The following is an 18,556-nucleotide window of genomic DNA, read 5'->3' on the forward strand; positions in this document are numbered from 1 at the left end:
GCAGTCACTTTCCCATCTATGGGGAGAGGACCTAAAATGGCTGTAGTTTAAATGTGATGATCTCAAGCCAGGAAATCGTTCCTTCTCCTGCCTTGATGGACAGCGGGTAGCAGTGGTTAGCAGAGCATTAGCAAGGCCTGTGACGTAATCCTAGGCCTCTGATATCCTGGGAGCCAGGGAACCTCAATGAAGGGCTCCAGGGAGTCATTCCGACCGGCTGGGATGCTAGCAGTTCTTCTGTGACGCTGACTGGGAGAAGCTCTTTCTTAGCCCTGGAAGTTGCAATTTTCATAGACTCTCTTTGGGAAGTAAGGGAAGTACTTCCTTCTCACTCCAGTCTCTTGCAGCGTGAATTGGCTGTATTTGGATGTTACGTAAAGGAAATGAGATTAGTCTCGTACAACAGCCTACACAGGTGGGCTACTCTGAACATTTCACTACAACCAAATTGCTTTTGCTTCATCCTTTTTACGTTTTCCATTTTCCAATGTAGACTTACAAATGTAGTCATTGGAGGGGGAAAACGATATTTTTTTTTAAGTAAGGTTTAAAAAAAAATGAAAACTACATTGGCCTGACTTCTTTTGTCTGAACAAAAGCTTAAGCACAGCGAAAAAGGGTTGCATGTGCTGAAATGTTGCCCAAGGATATATGTTATTATTCCTCCCCCCTTGACCAGCAGGGTCTCCTTCTCTTTCCCTTCCAGCCTTTTGTTTGAACAGATGGGGTTGGGGAAGCTGGGGAAAGAAAGGCATTCTGTTCTCATTAACTCTCCCCATACACAAACACAACCTGGCTTCGGGGACTCAGAAAAGGGACAGCTCCCACTCCATTGCCATTGAGACCCTAAGTAGGAGATACAAAGAAAGCCGAGCTCAGGACACACATCACCATATCAATGAGCCGGCTAACCAGAGGTTGCCTTTGTGGATGGTTTTATAAACATGCCCCCCCCCCCAGTCCTCCACAAAACCACCCCACCCATGTATCTACCTAACACCCGACACAGGCAATCACTATTCAAATGAAATACATCAATCTGTAACACATACCTTACTTAAATATATTCTTTTTAGACATTCTTGCATCATGTATAATATCTTAAGAGTACAAACAGTAGATTTGTGGAGAAAGATAAAGTTATTCTGTGAACTGTTTCATTCTTACACTTGATGTAATAGAGTTAAAATCTCAAGGATGAAGAGCTGGAGTAATTCAAGCTCTTTGTTTCACTGTGATACAGAAATCGTGATTTAAGTTCTCTGTGTGAGTGCTCTTGCCTGTTATAATATTCCTGTGCCTGAACTCCTCAGGAAGGCATGGAAAAAGAGCCCACCTACCCCAGGAGAGGTGCATTTATGCTTCTAGCACCTTCCAGCATCAGGGCACAGGCTTAGAAATGAGGTGTTTCCCAGGGTTTCAGAACAATGAAAGATCTGCATCCCCAACACACACTGGCCTCTTTCATTTTTAGTTTTAACATTGTATTTATTATTACTATTGTTGTTGTTGTTGTTGTTGTTATTTCGTGTGTGTGTGTGTGTGTGTGTGTGTGTGTGTGTGTGTGTGTGTGTGTGAACATGCACCACAGTGCACAGGTAGAAATAGGAGCACAGCTCTCAGGAGCTGCATCTCTCCTCCCACTAAGGGTCCCAGGAATTGAGCTCAGGCTTGTACAGCAGGCGTGTTTTTACCTGCTGAGCCATCTCTCTGGTCTTGCCTGGCCTCTTTAGGGTCGGAGTCCCCAAAGAGGGTTGGGATATTTGTCTCACAGGACGAAGCTTTCCCAGAGGATAACCAGTCCTTTGCCATTGCAGCTAACGTCTCTCGGGGTTTGTTGTTCTATCTAGGCCAGCTTGCTTTACTCACGTCATAAGGCCCCAGTGTGAGTTTGTGATCAAAAGGAGACCGAGGACAATTTTCATCCTTGGTGAGCAATTGTTAAACCATGAACTTGACATTCCAAGTGACCTGTTAGAAACGAAATGGTCCACGTCCCGGATGACCTCAAGTGGGGTTGATGCTCAATGTGAGCCGCTCAGGCTCTGCCTGGATCGTTTCCTGCTGACTGGGAAAGGATTCGGACTTTTGCTGGGGAAGCTGTGAGTAGCTCACGACATTTTCATTTCCAGCATCAGTTCAGATTAGCCAGCTGAGAGCAGACTATAAATTGGACAAACAACGGCAAGGAAGAAAGGCCAGTGATAAGAGGCAGCTCATCTCAAGGGGAGGCGCCTGGTGGGGTGCAGCGGGGGCAGAGTCAGACTTAGTCCTGTTTAATATTTTTATTACTTATCTGAAGGGGGAAGGGAAGCCACATAAAAATGACTCTGCAGAGGGCTGCTCACCACAGAGGATTTGTGGACCCCAGGAAGGGCAGAAAGAGGATTACAAGATTCGGCAGCTAGGTAGGGGGGGTTAGAAAGGCCTGAAAGCCCAGGGATGGAGGCCCTCAGGGTGATGCCTTCAGCGTGGTAGGGTATAGTATCGCTTTTCACAGAGATTTGATAGTGGCCTGGCCAGGATCTTTACCACAGGCCAGCTTTGGGGTCTGCTTGCCGGGAGACATGCGTTGTCTTAGGTGTTTGGACAAGCCAGGTAAAGATCTTCTTGTCCCCGGGGTTGGGAGACTGTCTGTGTTGGTTGGGTTTTGTCAACTTGACTGGACCTAGACGTCTCTGGGAAGAGGGAATCTTAATTTAGAAAATGCCTCCACGAGGCTGGCCTGCAGGCCAGTCTGTGGAGGCGCTTTCTTGATTTGGTGGCTGTAGGAGGGCATAGTCCATTGTGGGCAGTGCCACCATCGGGTAGGTGGTCCTGGATGGTGTAAGAAGGCAGGCTGAGCAAGCCGTGGTGAGCAAGCCAGTGAGCAGCACCCCTCCATTGGCCTCCTGCTTCACTTCCTGCCTCCAGGTTCCTTTCCCTTGAGTTCCTTTCCTGACTTCCCTCAGGATGGAGTGTGGCCTGAGAGTTTTAAGCTGAAATCAACCCTTTCCTCTCCGGGTTGCTTTTGGCTGTGGTGCTTTGCCACAGTGGCAGAAGCCCTCACTAAGACTCTGTCATTAGACTACCGAATGTCGAATGTCGTTGTCACAAAGACCATAAGGGAGGGGGCTAAAAGGATGGCTCGGCAGTGAAAAGCACTTGTTGCTTTTGCAGAGGACCCTAGAGCACCCATGTTGTGGTTCACAACCATCTGTAACTTTAGCTCCCAGAGCATCTGATGCCCCCTTTGGACCTCCTTGTGTACCAGACATGAGTGTGGTACACATACACTCATGCAGGCAAAACACTCACACACACATTAAAAAATTAATTAAAAATTTTTTAAAGAAAGGGAAAGTTATAGTCTCTGAGTTCATGGAGGTGTTCTGTGAATGGTGGTCGGGGAATTAGTGAATATTGGGTTCAGGGGGCCCCTCTGGGGGAATTCCACGCTCTTATGTCCCAAAACAAGGAATTGGATAAGGACACATGGACATTAGTAGGAGCAGAGCCTGCTTATTAACAGATGGTACACTTTTTTCCAAGGAGGAAGACGTTGGCCAGAACAGAGAAACAGTTTAGTAGCTCAGATGCAGTGCTGTCCTAACTGTGGGCACTTTATGTCACACAGTAAAGGCTTTTGAGGTAGGTCATTTGTCAAGTATGGGATTCGTCTTTATATGTAGTTCTACATTCAATTGCATGCATCACACATCTCATTAGCATCTTAAATCTTCACCCTTGGGACTTGTGCTTTGCTTATGAGTCACAGGTCACCTTCAGACACTGGAGTGCCTCTGCCCTTCACCAGTCAGTTCTACTTAGCCCGGGCAAAGAGAGATGGAGAGGAAGAGGCAGGTGAAGGGGAAGGTGATGGAGGGGAGGGAGGGGTGGAGGGGGAAGGGGGAGGGGTGGAGGGGAAGGGAATGGTGGAGGGGCGGGGTGGAGGGGGGGAAGGGAGGGGTGGAGGGGTGGGGTGGAGAGGGGGGGATAGAGGGGTGGAGGGGAGGGGTGGAGGGGAAGGTTGGAGGGGGGGAAGGGAGGGGAGGAGGGGAGGGGGGAAGGGAGGGGTGGAGGGGAGGGGTGGAGGGAGGTTCCAGCCTTTCTCTTTGCAATAGGTTCTCCTGTGTCAATTATGCAGCGATTGTAAAGCCTTGTGGACCTCACTTCTGAACCTTCTGCCCTAGTCCCCTGCCTCTGCTCAAAGCACAAGGAAGACTGGACGGCCTTGACTCTGGGCCATGGGGACCTGCCAAAGGCCATCTGTCGATGCGCACAGGTAGCCCTTTGTCTCCAGAGCCCACCACTCAGTGTGGCTTGGTTCCTTCCATGCACAGGTTGCTCAAAGCCTCTCCTCAGGAGTTGTGACTTGCCAGCCTGGCCTTCCTAGGACTCCAGTGTCCCAGGGTCCCATTTATGACTAGTGCTACCCTGTCCGGACAGTGTTTCCTCTGTATCTATTCACCGAAGAGAGGGTTTCAGCAACACGCTAGACGTCCCTGTGCTCATTGCCCTGTGGCTCCCCACTCTGTAATTCAGGATCCTGTCTCCCAAATAACAGATAGTTCTTTACATGGGGTCGATCTGCTTCAAAGTAGACTGCTCACCGAAGGCCCAGTTATTCACTGTAGGCATTCTCATTAGTTACCATACAACAATGATAAAAATAACACCTAGCACCTTGAGTTGCTTTAGGGGTTAGATGAAGTGGGCACAGCCAAGTGGCCACACCAGCACAGTGCGAGACAGCACAGAAGTGCCACCAGAGTTCCCTTACTCTTTTAGGGACCCCTACTTAAGTAAAGCCAGATCATTGACTTTGCCAGAGAAAGGAATTTTGAGAGGGCCAGCATGAAGCAAAGCTGGACTTATTAAAAGACATTTTTAACACAGCTCTTGAACACAGGGGTTAGAAGTGTTGGGGAGGAGAGTAAGGTGAGAGCTGGCTGTAGGCTTCTCAAAGGACAGTCCTGCTTATGTGTCCCAGTGGTGACCATCTGTAGGATTCTGGTAGCATTGAGGACTTCACTGCTCAGTGGGCTTCTGAAGGACCCTCTCCTCCTCTACCTCTCTTCCCATTTCACCACTAAGACTGTAGGGTGGCTCCAAAGGTGTCTCAGATGGCATTACAACCAGGTAAGATAAAACCACAAACCACTAGGGACTTGGACGGGTTTCTGGTGAGTTTTAGAGAATTAAGTTGTGTTGGAGTTCTTGATTCTTAGCTAGACGGAGGCTTCAAGCAGACGGTGGGGTCCTCATGCCTTTCTACCAAAATTATAAGTCTTTCTCCAGTGTCCCAACACACAGCAAGAGCTTAGGGGATGTCTGCCCAGCTTTCTCTTCAATAATGGTTCAAGGTCACACCCTAGCTCATTTTCTGATAAGGGGTTTTAGAAGTAATCTCCTTTGGCTTAATTGGCTTAGGTTTCAGGAAAAATATTTGTCACATAGAAAGAAGTGATATTTTCCTATAGAGGCTCCATGACCCGCTTCACCTTCACACAGGTGTTGGTGCTTGCAACCCCAGTTACCTCACTGTGGACTCACTTGTTCCCTACCATTCTTGGCCCTCTGATCTCGATCCGGCCTGCTCTTCCACTCCACATCCCCCCAGACCTTCCCAGGGAGCCTTCCAGGCACCTATGATCTCCTGCCATTCTCCTAGCCTCCAGAACAGGGTGACTGTTCTTCCCACCTCAAGCTCTGGTTTTTACCTCTCTTTGGGTTATCCCGTTAAGAACAATGAGAAGCCTTCCCAAGCCTTCCCTTCCTCATTCAAAACTAGTCTCCCTGAGACCTCACTGTGAGCATGCCTGTTTCTCTGTCCCTGTCTCTGTTATGAGAGCTCCTGGTGCAGTATTGTTTTTTGGGGGGTTTTTTTTGTTTGTTTTTGTTTTTTTTTTTTGGTTTTTTGTTTTGGTTTGGTTTTTGTTTTGTTTTGTTTTGTTTTGAGACAGGGTTTCTCGGTGTAGATTTGGTGCCTGTCCTGGATCTCACTCTGTAGACCAGGCTGGCTTCAAACTCACAGAGATCCACCTGGCTCTGCCTCCCGAGTGCTGGGTTTAAAGGTGTGCGCCACCGCCGCCTGGCTCTGATGGGATAATGTTATCTGAGTTTGTTTGAAGACTTTTTTTTTTAATGTGCATACATGTATGCCTATGTGTGAGTGTGCACACGAGCATGTGTGATACCCTCAGAGGCAGAGGAGTGTGAGATGCCCTGGAGCTAGAGTTAGAGGCAGTGAGTTGCCCAACATGGGTGCCTGCCGGGAATCAAACTCAAAAGCGTTAGGAGATCTTAACTACTGAGTCATCTCTCCACACCTGCTTTCGTGTTCTGGTTTTTTTGTTTGTTTTTAGACAATGTTTCCTGTGCTGTGGGATGTATGGCAAATGTGTTGCTGATTAATCAATAAAACACTGATTGGCCGTTGGCTAGGCAGGAAGCATAGGCGGGGCAAGGAGGAGAATAAAGCTGGGAAGTGGAAGGCTGAGTCAGAGAGACACTGCCAGCCGCCACGATGAGAAACAGCTTGTGAAGATGCCGGTAAGCCACGAGCCATGTGGCAAGGTATAGATTAAAGGAAATGGATTAATTTAAGCTATAAGAACAGTTAGCAAGAAGCTTGCCACGGCCATACAGTTTGAAAGCAACATAAGTCTCTGTGTTTACTTGGTCGGGTCTGAGAGGCTGTGGGACTGGCAGGTGAAAGAGATTTGCCCTGACTGTGGGCCAGTCAGGAAAACTCTAGCTACATTTCCTGTTTCCCAGGTTGGCTTCAAATTCACTATTTAGCTGAGATGACCTTGGACTTCTGACCTTCCTGCTTCTCCCGTCTGAATGCTAAGATTACAGGCATCCACCGCCATGCCCAGCTTGTTACCAAAAATTTTAAGCCAAAAGCTTGGGGTTCCAGCAATCCCAACAGGCTACACTTGCCTACCTATCCCTAGCATGTCAATTAAAGAGAAGGTAACAGTAAAAATTAGAGGGGGTTTGTTCAATATGGCCACAGTGGAAAGATAAAGAAACAAGAGGATTCGGTGAGCTCAAGTCTGCCTTCAGGGCTCCTGACAGGGGTTTAGGTTTCACAGAGGACGAGAGTGATGCATAACTAAGCAGTCCTGATAAAGGCGACTCTCATCACTCAGAACTAGCCTCACAAGGTGGTCTGAACTTATTAGACAGGTAAGCTATTAATTACTGAGGCAGCAGGCTTGCCTTCATGGATACTCAGCCTCATTTGGTGGAGTGTGTGTGTGTATGGGTGTGTGTGTGTGTCCTGAGACCGTTCACTCTTCCTGGAGTTCAAGGTGACCCAAGAGGAAAGGTGAAGGAGCTTGAGGACTCAGCTCGGTGGTACAGAGTTAGCCTACGAGCACAAGGCCTCAGGTCTGAAAATAACTAAGAAAGCTAGAGGCCAACAGGAAAGGCTCAAGACAACAGTTTATCTCTGGGACTTCAGCCTAAGTGCAGGCACGAATGGAAGGCAGAGATGCCAGGCTTCGGTCCCGCTTTTAGTTGCCTTGTGGGTCGGAAGGGAGTCAGTGTTTTTTGTTTTGTTTTGCAAAAACAGCATCCCCCAGTGTATGTTTCAAGACCTCTGGCTTACCCAAACCTAAAGTTCCTCTCAAGGAAGCCCCTCAGAAGTGTTGGCCTAGAGCTCTAGCTGGATTGTTAAACTCCTGAACCTAGGAGGACACAGCCCAAGAAAGACAAGGATCCCCTTAGGGATGGGTAAATGGGTCTGAAGGCACGATACCTAGTCTGTGCATTCCGCCCCCTGTTGGAGACAGAAGGAGGTGCAAGCGGCTTTGACTTTAACCCGGGCATCTGGAGCTGGGGGCCTAGGTGAATTGAATGGCAGCTAGCCTAGCCAGGAAAAGTGCTGGAAGGAGGCTCAGAGTTCCGCACTGGACGTCGCCTCTGCCTCCCGCGCAGCAGTACACATGCGTCCTGGGACAGGCACACAGACTGTGTAATCAGGCTCAGCTGGTAATCAGGGAACTGCCAAACAGACGGGAGACTAAATTATCTCCCTGTCCCAGACAAAGTGGCCTTGCAGATGAGGGTTAAAACCAGACATGGTAGAAAAAAAAACAAAGGAAAGAGAGTGGCAGCTGCTACGGAACACCTGGCCAGTGGCCGGTACCCAACTGTCCGCATTCACCCGCAGAGTCCCTAAAGCCGGGGTGGGTTAACAAGGAATGGGGGCTTCAGACCAATGGCATTTGATGCCAAAAATGCTGTTACAGGAGGGATAATCTAGACACACAATTGCAACAGAAGAGAGCAGAATCAATTTCTTGCAAATGACCAGCTGCATAAATGTGCATGACAATGTGCCTCCGTTTCCTGTTATTCACTGAGGGAGATGTGCTCCCACTTTCAGTATATGGATGGTAATTTTTTTTCTCCCCTTTCCTAGGATAAGAATCCATTTCTGTTCCTCTATTTGTAACTCTGGGGCCTCCAGAATGGACTTTGCAATTGTGGCTGGAAGCTTCTGGGTTCACAAGCTGTGTGAAAAAGAACGCTTGGAAGAAGAAAGAAAATTTAGGACATCAGAGATTATGTAGAAGAGGGACAGCTCTGGTGCTCGGAGGGAGACGCCCTGGTCTATTCTGTCGGTGACTACTAAGGGTTCTGTGTTAGGTGCAGTGCTGGACACCAGGCACATAGTGTCGAGCCAAAGGGACCTGAGTGTTCTGTCCTCATGAAGCTTCCAGTCCTTGGAACGGATGCTCAACAAGACAACGTAAAACTGTACCCTTGCATGCTATGGAGAAGGGATGAGAGTGTCTCTGGCCGTGAACTTGATCCAGCCAGAGAAGTTGAGGGAAAGGCAGCAACTGCGCTGAGTGAGAAGAGAAGTGAGCTAGCTAATCCTGCAGAGACAAAGCATAAGTATCCCAGCTGCTGGGACTCCAGCTGCATGGCAGCTGCAGGTGGCTGAGGCTTGTTCTTCACTGTGTGTGTTCACTGTGTGTGTTAGTGTGGTTCAGCCCTAGCTACACTATCTACCCTAGTTTATCATACTGGGGCTTGAGGCAACTGAATATAGGATTTCAAAAAAAAAAAAAAAGTTTCTGAACACACAGTGACCAAAATCAGACCCAGCAGCAAGCACGCAGTGAAGCTGAGGTGTGTCTGGCAGCGCTCATCCCTGTTGCACCGTGTTTTGCAACGTGTTGCATTGCTACAGGCTCGGTTCTGGACACTCGGCCCTGTGCATGCCATCAAGCCTTTGAGGCCAGCTCAGTCTGGAACATGTCGGCGGTGTAGATTCCAGCCCGTATGCTACGGACTGCGATCTTGTTGCTATCATGGACAATGCTTTCTGCCCCTCAGGAAACAACGTGGTTTAATTATGGAATCAGAGTCTGAGTATTTGCTTACCATGGTTCCTCAGCTTGCAAGTATCAAATGAGGTTATGTTTGGATTGTATTGTGTTAGAGTGTTTAATTAAAGAAAACTGTTTCAGCTGCTGACTTGAGTTTCATTTAAAAAAAAAAATCAGTGAGTTTTGGCCTTGGATTCGGACAGAATTTCCAACAACTTTGGAAATGACCCTAAATATACTTCTTCCTTTTGTACTATGCATTGGTGCAAAGCACCAGTCTCATCACTGAAGATTATAAAACCACAACACAGGTCAGCTCTGACAAGTGTTTAAGATGCTCTGCTCTCGCAGTGTCCAATGTTCATCTACGATTTGACTCTTCACAAAAAGATGTATCTCATCAGTATGCAAATACGTGTTTGCCTTTAATACATGACAAAATTATATGTATGTAGCTTGTTTAAAAATATATTTCTTTACTATTTATTATCAATAAATGCTTGATTTGTATTTCTATTTTATATACCTGTATCTGGAGCCATGGGAACATGGCTCAGGCAAAGGGGATTGAAAGTAGAAAAGCTTAAGAAGCTGGATTCCATGATACTGTAGTGTCTACAGCAAGGAGCTGGATCCCATGATACTATAGTGTCTACAGCAAGGAGCTGGATCCCATGATACTACAGTGTCTACAGCAAGGAGCTGGATCCCATGATACTATAGTGTCTACAGCAAGGAGCTGGATCCCATGATACTACAGTGTCTACAGCAAGGAGGTGGATCCCATGATACTATAGTGTCTACAGCAAGGAGGTGGTGGAACTACAGGGTACCTCCCCAGCCTACAACAAGGCTAATGAGAGTGGATACTGGGTGCTGGGTGACTTGTTTATATAATTATTAATATCATATAATTATGATAGCAATTGCTGACAGACACAGTTGGCACAATTGCACGGGACAAGTCCTGCCCTTGCTGCACAGATGCTGGTCCAGGCCATCCCTATCTGGTTCTTACTGGCCAGACAGCTCAGAGAAACCCTCTGCTGAAGGAGACGTTTGCTGCCCTTCTCCAGAATAAAAAACCCAGACTCCTTGCCATAAGTAGTAGCAGGATAGTACGGTACACTCAGGGCTTTTAAGCTTTTCCCACTTGTGGTCCATTTTGCCAACATTTACTGATAATAGATTATAAAGACATCAATTTTAAACAATTGGTTTCTGTACATGCAGTTTTACCATTTATTAAAAACACAAGCAAATTTGCCTAGTGCTTATTTTTGCAGAAAGAATTGTATCTCGGTCAACATACTGGAGGACTTTGCAGGGTGTTTGTCAGCTGCTGGTGATGCTGGCTCAGACGGGCTCAGGTCTTTCCCATGTGCCATGCTGAGGCCTGACTGCACGGTAGTGTTAGCTGAGGCTAGCTCTTCTCAGGACAGGTCACTGAACACAAAGCGAAGCCTGACAAATAGAAGCTTCCATTCACATTACGTCCACTAGCATTCTGTGAGGCAAAAAAGTCACCGATGGGGCAGGAGTGTGCATATTCCACTCTCGGGGGAAGCAGCAGGGGCGAGTATTTGCTGTGTGATAGTCCAAATGATCACACTGTCCGTACAAGGAGCCCAATCTGGAACAGGTATCCGAACTACCCACTGTTTCCTTCCTGTTCCTTTAGCATTCAGCTCTTCTTGGAAATGTCAGGTTGCCTCAGCTGTGCTGTGGAGAATGAAGGGAAACAATTTTGTCCCCCGTGAGCCTGAGCGTTAAGTGGAAATGAATGTGCCCAAATCCCAAGTGGGAGATGAAACTCAGGGGATCATTTTCTAAGAATTCCTGTTCAAGAGCCCTCGTCCTCTGGGCTATTCCTTCCAACACTCCTCTCGGCTGGCTCTGGGAATGAGTACAGGGTTCAATGTCAGAGGAAAACAGTTTCCTTGAAGTGTGCATGATGTGTCAGATGACAGTATATGTCAATATAACGTGTAATCTGCCAGGATAACTCTGGGCGCCCCGCAGCAGCTGTGTGGGCATCACCAAAGCAGAGAGCATGGGGCTTCCCTGCACACTCCTTACCAGTCCTGAGGGACGTGTCTGCCAAAGCCAACAGCTCTAAAGCTCAACTTGCAAATCCTGAGGAACCTTTGCCCCCCCCCCCCATGACCTCCCAGGTCCCTCCTGCTGTGAGAAGCAGCCACCACCTCACCTGAAACCATGCTGCCCCCACTAGAAGGAAGACTGAGCTGTTCTTCCCCAGACAGGATACCTACTGTGGAAGGCTTGTGTCCAGCCCCCTTTGCTTCCTCTTTCACACTCGAATCCAGGTTTGCAGGGGAAGGGGAGGCAAGATTTAAATATACCTTAAATTCCTGAACATTGAGTTGTGATCATAAGTCTTTGGTGGCATGGGACAAGAAAAAAAAAATGAGCTTGCTTGAGAAGGTAGAAGGAAGGAAGGGAGGGAGGGAGGGAAAGAGGGAACGTAAGAACTCACTGGCTCACATATTCAATCCTAGAAAGGAAGGACAGAGGTTGCTGATCTAAAGATGGTTGGAACAAGACTCCATATTTTTGTCTTCCTCTCTGTTTCTATTGAATGTGGGTCCTATGAAGTTCCCTGAGGTGGCTAGTGTCTGCTCTGAACTACTTGTCTCTAAGAATCAGAAAATAGGAGTTTCCTCTAACCTACCACATCTAGTTAAAACCTCAAAACGTTACATAGTGAGAAACCTTCTTTACTCTGTAAACCATCTTAGCAACATTGTTAACAGCCAGTCAACCTTTCTTTCATTTCATTCATTCATTCATTCACTCATTCATTCATTCCTTTTGCAGTGCTGAGCCTGCAAATGAAACCCAAGGCTTCATCTATGCTAGGCAAGCAGCGTGGCCCTGAATTCTGTCTCCAGCGGTCAACTGTTGGAATATTTGTGTGACTCTACTTCCTGAATTCTGTCTCCAGCGGTCAACTGTTGGAATATTTGTGTGACTCTACTTCCTGAATTCTGTCTCCAGCGGTCAACTGTTGGAATATTTGTGTGACTCTACTTCTCAGCCCTCCAGTCTGTTACGTTCTTGGAAGTTTCTGGGTGAATGTGACTATAAATTCTGTCTTCATTAATGTAACTTTATAGTGTCTTGAGATTAAGGAGGATAACTTCTTAAGCAAAGAAAGAACTTGTCTTTCTTTGAAACTTTTTAACTCTTCTTAGCCCTTTATGTTTCCATATAAAATTTTAAATCAACTTGACAGTTTGTATCAAAATGACTGCTGAAACTTCCGTTCTCATTAAATTGAATCTACAGCTCAATTACTTACTTATTCATTTATTTATCTTGTGTGTGTGGGGGGGAGGTGGATGAATGGGATCCAGTGGAGGTCAGAGGACAACTTGTAGAAGTCAGTTCTCTCCTTCTATGATATGGATCCTGGGGATTGAACTCAGGCCTTCAGGCTCAGCATTGTCAAGTGCTGACCCCTAGTGAATCATCGTGCTGACCCCTAGAGATCAATTGGGAAGGAATTTAAATTTTAATATTAATTTCCAGTGCATGACCATGGTGCAGTTCTTCCTTGGTTTAGCTAGTCTTGCATTGCAGTACTTCCTTGCTTTTAGTAAATGGTACACATAGTAACAGTATTAGAGTTTCTGGCAAATAACTTCAAAGGCCACAATCCCCCTGGGAAGGGTCAAATGACCCTTTCACAGGGATCGCCTAAGACCATTAGAAAACACAGATATTTACATTACACTGCATAACAGTATCAAAGTTACAGTTATAAAGTAGCAATGAAAATAATTTTAAGGTTGGGGGCCACCACAACATGAGGAACTGTATTAAAGGGTCACAGTATTAGGAAAGTTGAGAACTACTGATACAGACAATCATGCCATCTACAATTGGGGACCATTTTATTGTACCTTTTAAATCCACATATGTTGAATTTACTTTTCTTGCCATATTACACTGGATAAACCTCCAGTATGATGTTCAGTAAAAGTAGCAAATGCTGCTGATCCCCTTACACTGACTGCCCAAGAGATGTGCCGTAAGAGGCAGCAACTTCTCACCTCTCACCTCTGCCATCTGTTCCACAGCCACAGAGCAGCAACCTTGGGTGAGTGCATCCGGGAGCTTACTGCCCGGAACACGGCACCTAGCCTGGTGGTAAGATGCTAAGTGCCAAGACCATTGGAGGAAAAGATGACTCCTTCGGCACCCTTTTCAGTGAGACAGGCACTGGCAATATGTGCCCAGGGCAGTGTTCATAGAGGTGGAGCCCACAGTCATTGGTGAAGTTCACACTGCTACCTACTGCCAGCTCTTCCAACCCCAACATCTCATCACAGGCAAGAAAGATGCTGCCGGTAACTACCTGCTGGCCACTACACCACTGGCGTGCATAGCTTCTAGCTAGATTTGTTCCTTCACACATCACCTTCTCTGGCTTTCTTCACTATTTCCTATTATTACCTCTTTCCAAAGGTTTATCGTTGGCCTTACTGTAGTTGTTTTTTTTTTTCTTTTTTTAATCTTTGAGGGACCAACATTCAGCTCCCAACTAAATACTTGGAGACTTATTCTTACTTATGAATGCTCAGTCTTAGCTTGGCTTATTTCTAGCCAGCTTTTCTAACTTAAATTATCCTGTTTCTCTTTAACTACGTTTTGCCTCTGGACTTTTTACATTTCTTTATTCTATATATCTTTCTTTCCTTCTTACTCTATGGCTGGCTATGTGGCTGGGTGGCCCCTGGCATCTTCTTCGCCTTCTCCTTTTCGTCGTCCTCCTCTTCTCTCTCCTCGAGCCTAGATTTCTCCTCTTACTTATTCTCTCTGCATGGCAACCCCACCTATCCCTCTCCAGCCTAGCCATTGGTTGTTCAGTTCTTTATTAGATGAATCAGGTGTTTCAGACAGGCAAAGTAGCACAGCTTTACAGAGTTAAACAAATGAGGCATAAAAGAATGCAACACATCTTTGCATCATTACACAAATATTCCACAGCATAAACAAATGTAACACATCTTAAACTGATATTCCACAACACCTTACCTGCTTCCTCTTCCCCCTTTCCTGGTGAGGTTTGTTAAACTGCATGGATCTGTGGACTCATGGTTTCAGTCACACTTGGAAATTGTTTAGCCATTTATTTCTTAAATATTGTGTCTAGCCCTCCCTTTTCTCTGCTCCTCAAAGACTCCAGTTACATGTGTCCCGGGTAACTTGACTGTGTCTCACAGAGTAACAGAGTTTGGTCTGTCTGTCTGTCCTTCTTTCCTCTCTTGTCTTCTTTCCTTCCTTTCTTAATTCCCTTCTTTCTTCTGCCTTCCTCTCTTCTTCTTCCATTTTCCCTTCTTTCCCCTTTCCCACCCTTTCCTTCCTTTCTCCGTACCCCCCCCCCGCCTGCCTTTCTTTTTTATCTTTGACCTGCTCTTTGCTGTTCATTCTTGTGCCTCGTTGTCCCCCACCAATGTCTAATCTACTTTTTATTTCCAGTTATTTTACTCGTCCTGTCTAGAAGTTCCATTTAGTTTTGCTAGTGAGGACATGTTAGTTGTTACTTCAACACTCAGTACAACCTAGTCCAGTAGCACCTCCATCAGCCTCCCTTCTTAGTTAAGACAATCCATAGTGCTTACAGATGTTGCCATGCTTAACAATGTCAGTGCTTTTCTTGGAAAGAATGCAGCAAAGGCCGGGGCCTTCACAATGTGTACCTGGGTCACCTAGCCCGTGAGTTGTGTCATCTTAGGAAAATCGCTGAACTTCTGAGTTTCAGGATTCTCATCTAGAAACTGGTGGGTGGAAGTAAGATTAGATACTAGACCTACAAACAGGTGGAGTAGGCATGTGCAACTCAAGGCCCCTTCTCCAAGCTCTCCTATCTCATCACTTTGGAAGCTGGCTTTCTCTATGAGTCAGAGGGAAGATGAGCAGTCCCTTTGCGCTCAGAAGGAGGGGCTGAGACATGTTTCTGGATTTTGTGAACCCGGGCCACACATTGTAAGATCACAGTGGCTATTCTTAGAGCCTTGCTGAGACCATGAAATGGGGGATGTGAAGAGGCCACAGGTGTCAGAGGCCATGGCCCATGGCCCAGAACACCAGAAAGCCTTGCCTCACGCCTCACTTGGTTATGCGTGCACATGTCCACTTGGAAACCAGATCACAGAACAGACTCAAAAAAGCCTGAGCACTTTGGCTCCATCAGCCTGCTTGTCTACTGAGGATAATAATCAGGGAATTTTGAGACAGGCTTAGGAATCTGCGACCATAGGAAAGCAGAAATAGAAATCAAGGACCACACTAGAGTATAACCAAGGAAAGACCAAAGAAGTAAGCGTAGCCCGGATACTTCTCTGGGAACAGCTAAGGATAACATTTTTTCCCAGTCTATACTTAGCCCACAGCCTGCCAGACAAGGAGGTGGAGTTCTAAAGAGCAACTGGCTAACCACTGGGATAGAGATGCAGGCTCGTGTACAAGAGTGAAGTGTGCTACCTCTCCAGGCTCTGTGAGTGGGAGTGAGGTTCCTGCTACTTGAGTATTTACCAAAGCTCTGGGTAGTGTCCACAGAGAGTGAACCTCAATCAGCAGATTGTGAGCTCTGTTTTAGTCTTGCCTAGAACTTCTCCAGTGACATTTCGGGCCTGGATTATTCCTTCCCGTGCTTTGTAAAACATTTACTGTTCCCTACATTGACCCAGGCCAGTAGCACTTCTGCCAACTCTCCTCTGGAGTCAAGACAATCAACAGTGTTTACAGACGTTGCCGAAGGTATCCAGGGGAAGGGGAAGGGCAAAACTGTTCCTGAGTGAGAGATGCTGATGGAGCCTCTTGGCTTTAACTCCAGAAGTGGTAGCATTTGTAGTAATTCCCAGGACTGGAGCTTGGTGTGAAATGCAGAGAGATCTACAGTAAAAATTACACCGGTTTATTTATGTCTGTAAAGCCACAAGGCATTATTTATATGTTTTTCCCCTCAAGCACTTAGCAGAGGCGTACTGTGGTTCATTACACATGCTCGAGACAGAGTCCCAGCTGCTCAGATCCCAGTTCCATTCTTTATTATGCATGACGTTGGACAAAGGAATCCTGTCTCTGCAACTCAGGTTCTTTGTCCATAACGTAGATGATGGCAGTAGCCCTCTCACCGTGCATCTGTCAGGTATCACGGTCAGCCAGGGAAGTGGAGGGCGCAGCACCACCCCGGATGGATACATGATGAGTTCTACAAACGGCCAGTTCCAGCATGTTTCAGCTGAAGGGAGAAGTGGTAGTGTGCTAAGTGGCCATGTTTGTAACACTAAGGTTTCTTCTTCTGTTTTTTGTTTTAAATAAGTACCCTGTATAATAACTGAAATGTCCTCCACTTAAAATAAAACTGCGAGAGCTTTCAGTCTCCCAGGAGCCCATGTGGGCCTTAGGGGATCAGCTGGGCCAGCTCCTGACTCAGGCACTCAGACTGTCACTCAGCGGCCACTGTGGTTTTGACAATTGCAGAACTTTCAGTTATCATTATTCTTAGCCATCTCCGGGCTGTCTGATCTGTGCCTGTAACACACCGTCGTAAAAGACAAGAACTGCAGAGGATGTCGAGGCTGAAATACGAGTTGAGAAAAGGCACACGAGAATGTTAATTCTGTCCAAGGAAAGGTGGTCTCTAGAGCCCCGCTAGTTTGACTTATTGGACTCCGATCCCAATATACATATCTGGATGTCTGCAAAATATCTCATCAGAAGTAGGAAATACTGTTGTCATTATAATGGAGCTGGCTTCTTGTGTTCCAGGACTGGAGAGACCATTCATATCTGTATTTGGTTATTTATCCAGAGTGTTTACAAATAGCATACCGCCTACCTAGACCGGCATGGAGATTGCTTCCTGTGATGGTAATTTTGACGGATGAACTTGATGAGCTTTAGAATCAGACAGAAGACACACCTGTAGGCCTATGAAGTCTATGAAGGGCTTTTCAGGGAAGTTTGGCTGAGGGGGGAAGATCCACCCTGAATTTGGGTGTAACTATCATATGAGTTAGGATCCCAGACTGAAGAAAGAGGTGAACGTGAGCAGAGCACCAGCATCCATCTCTCTCTGCTTCCTGACTGAAGAGGAAATGTCACCAGCTGCCTCAAGCTCCTGCCATCTGTCATGCCTTCCCAGCCACAATGTGCCCTCAAACTGTGAGCCAAAATACACCTCCTCCCCCCACCCCCCGCGCCCCGAGTTGCTTCTCGTCAAGCATGTGGATACAGATATAGCAACGAGAAAAGTAACTAATATACTGCCCCATATTCCTCTCACTTTTGGCAATGATGAGGGTCATCATTGGGTGTCCCTCTCTTCCTTGGTAAAGCAAGGTTTTGGAGGGATTCACCCCATCAGTATCTGAATGATTCAGGATGAATATGCTGCCTGGGCTGGAGCTTTTAGAGGCATGTGAGTAAGATTTAGTCTACGAGACTGGAGAAAATGTTGCTGTGGTCTCCAGGAAGAAAATGGCTGCAGCCTAGATGATGGAATTGAATGCAGAGCCCTGAAGTTGTGCACTTACTATTCAACAACCAGACACAGTCAATAGTCAATAGTATGATGAAGGGTTAAGACAAGAGAAAGCAGATCAGAGAGATGAAAATGGAAAAAAATCTGGTGTCGTTGTTGAGATGAATCATCGTATATGTCCCCATCGGCTCAGATATTTGAACATTGGTCCCCAGTTGGTGGTGCTGTTTGGGGAGGCCTAGGAGCAGCAGCCTTGCTGTAGGAAGTAGTACACTGTGGGTAAGCTTTAAGTGTTTATAGTCTTGTTCTCCTTTCTGTTCATTCTATCTGCTTCATGCTCACAATTGTGGTTGAAATGTGAGCCCTCGGCTTCCTGTTCCTGCCATTATGCCTGCAGATTGTTGCCATGCCTCCCTGCCACGGTGGACTCTTATCCCTCAAGAACACAAGCCAAATAAGCCCTTCCTTCTGCAAGTTGCCTTGGTCATGGTGTTTTATCACAGCAACAGAAAAGGAACTAAGACACTAGCCCCCATCTCTAGTTATCCAAAGCTATGGTGCACTAGGGTTTTGCTACCTGAATCTTAACATAATCTCATTTAAATGTCTCTAGTTTTTCTAATTGCTTAGACATAAACAAAAAACAAAACAAAGAAACAAAAACAAACAAACAAACCCAACACAAAATAACAACCACAACAGAAAATCT

The sequence above is a fragment of the Peromyscus eremicus genome, chromosome 6 (genome assembly GCF_949786415.1).
Source record: "Peromyscus eremicus chromosome 6, PerEre_H2_v1, whole genome shotgun sequence".
Taxonomy (NCBI): Eukaryota; Metazoa; Chordata; class Mammalia; order Rodentia; family Cricetidae; genus Peromyscus; species Peromyscus eremicus.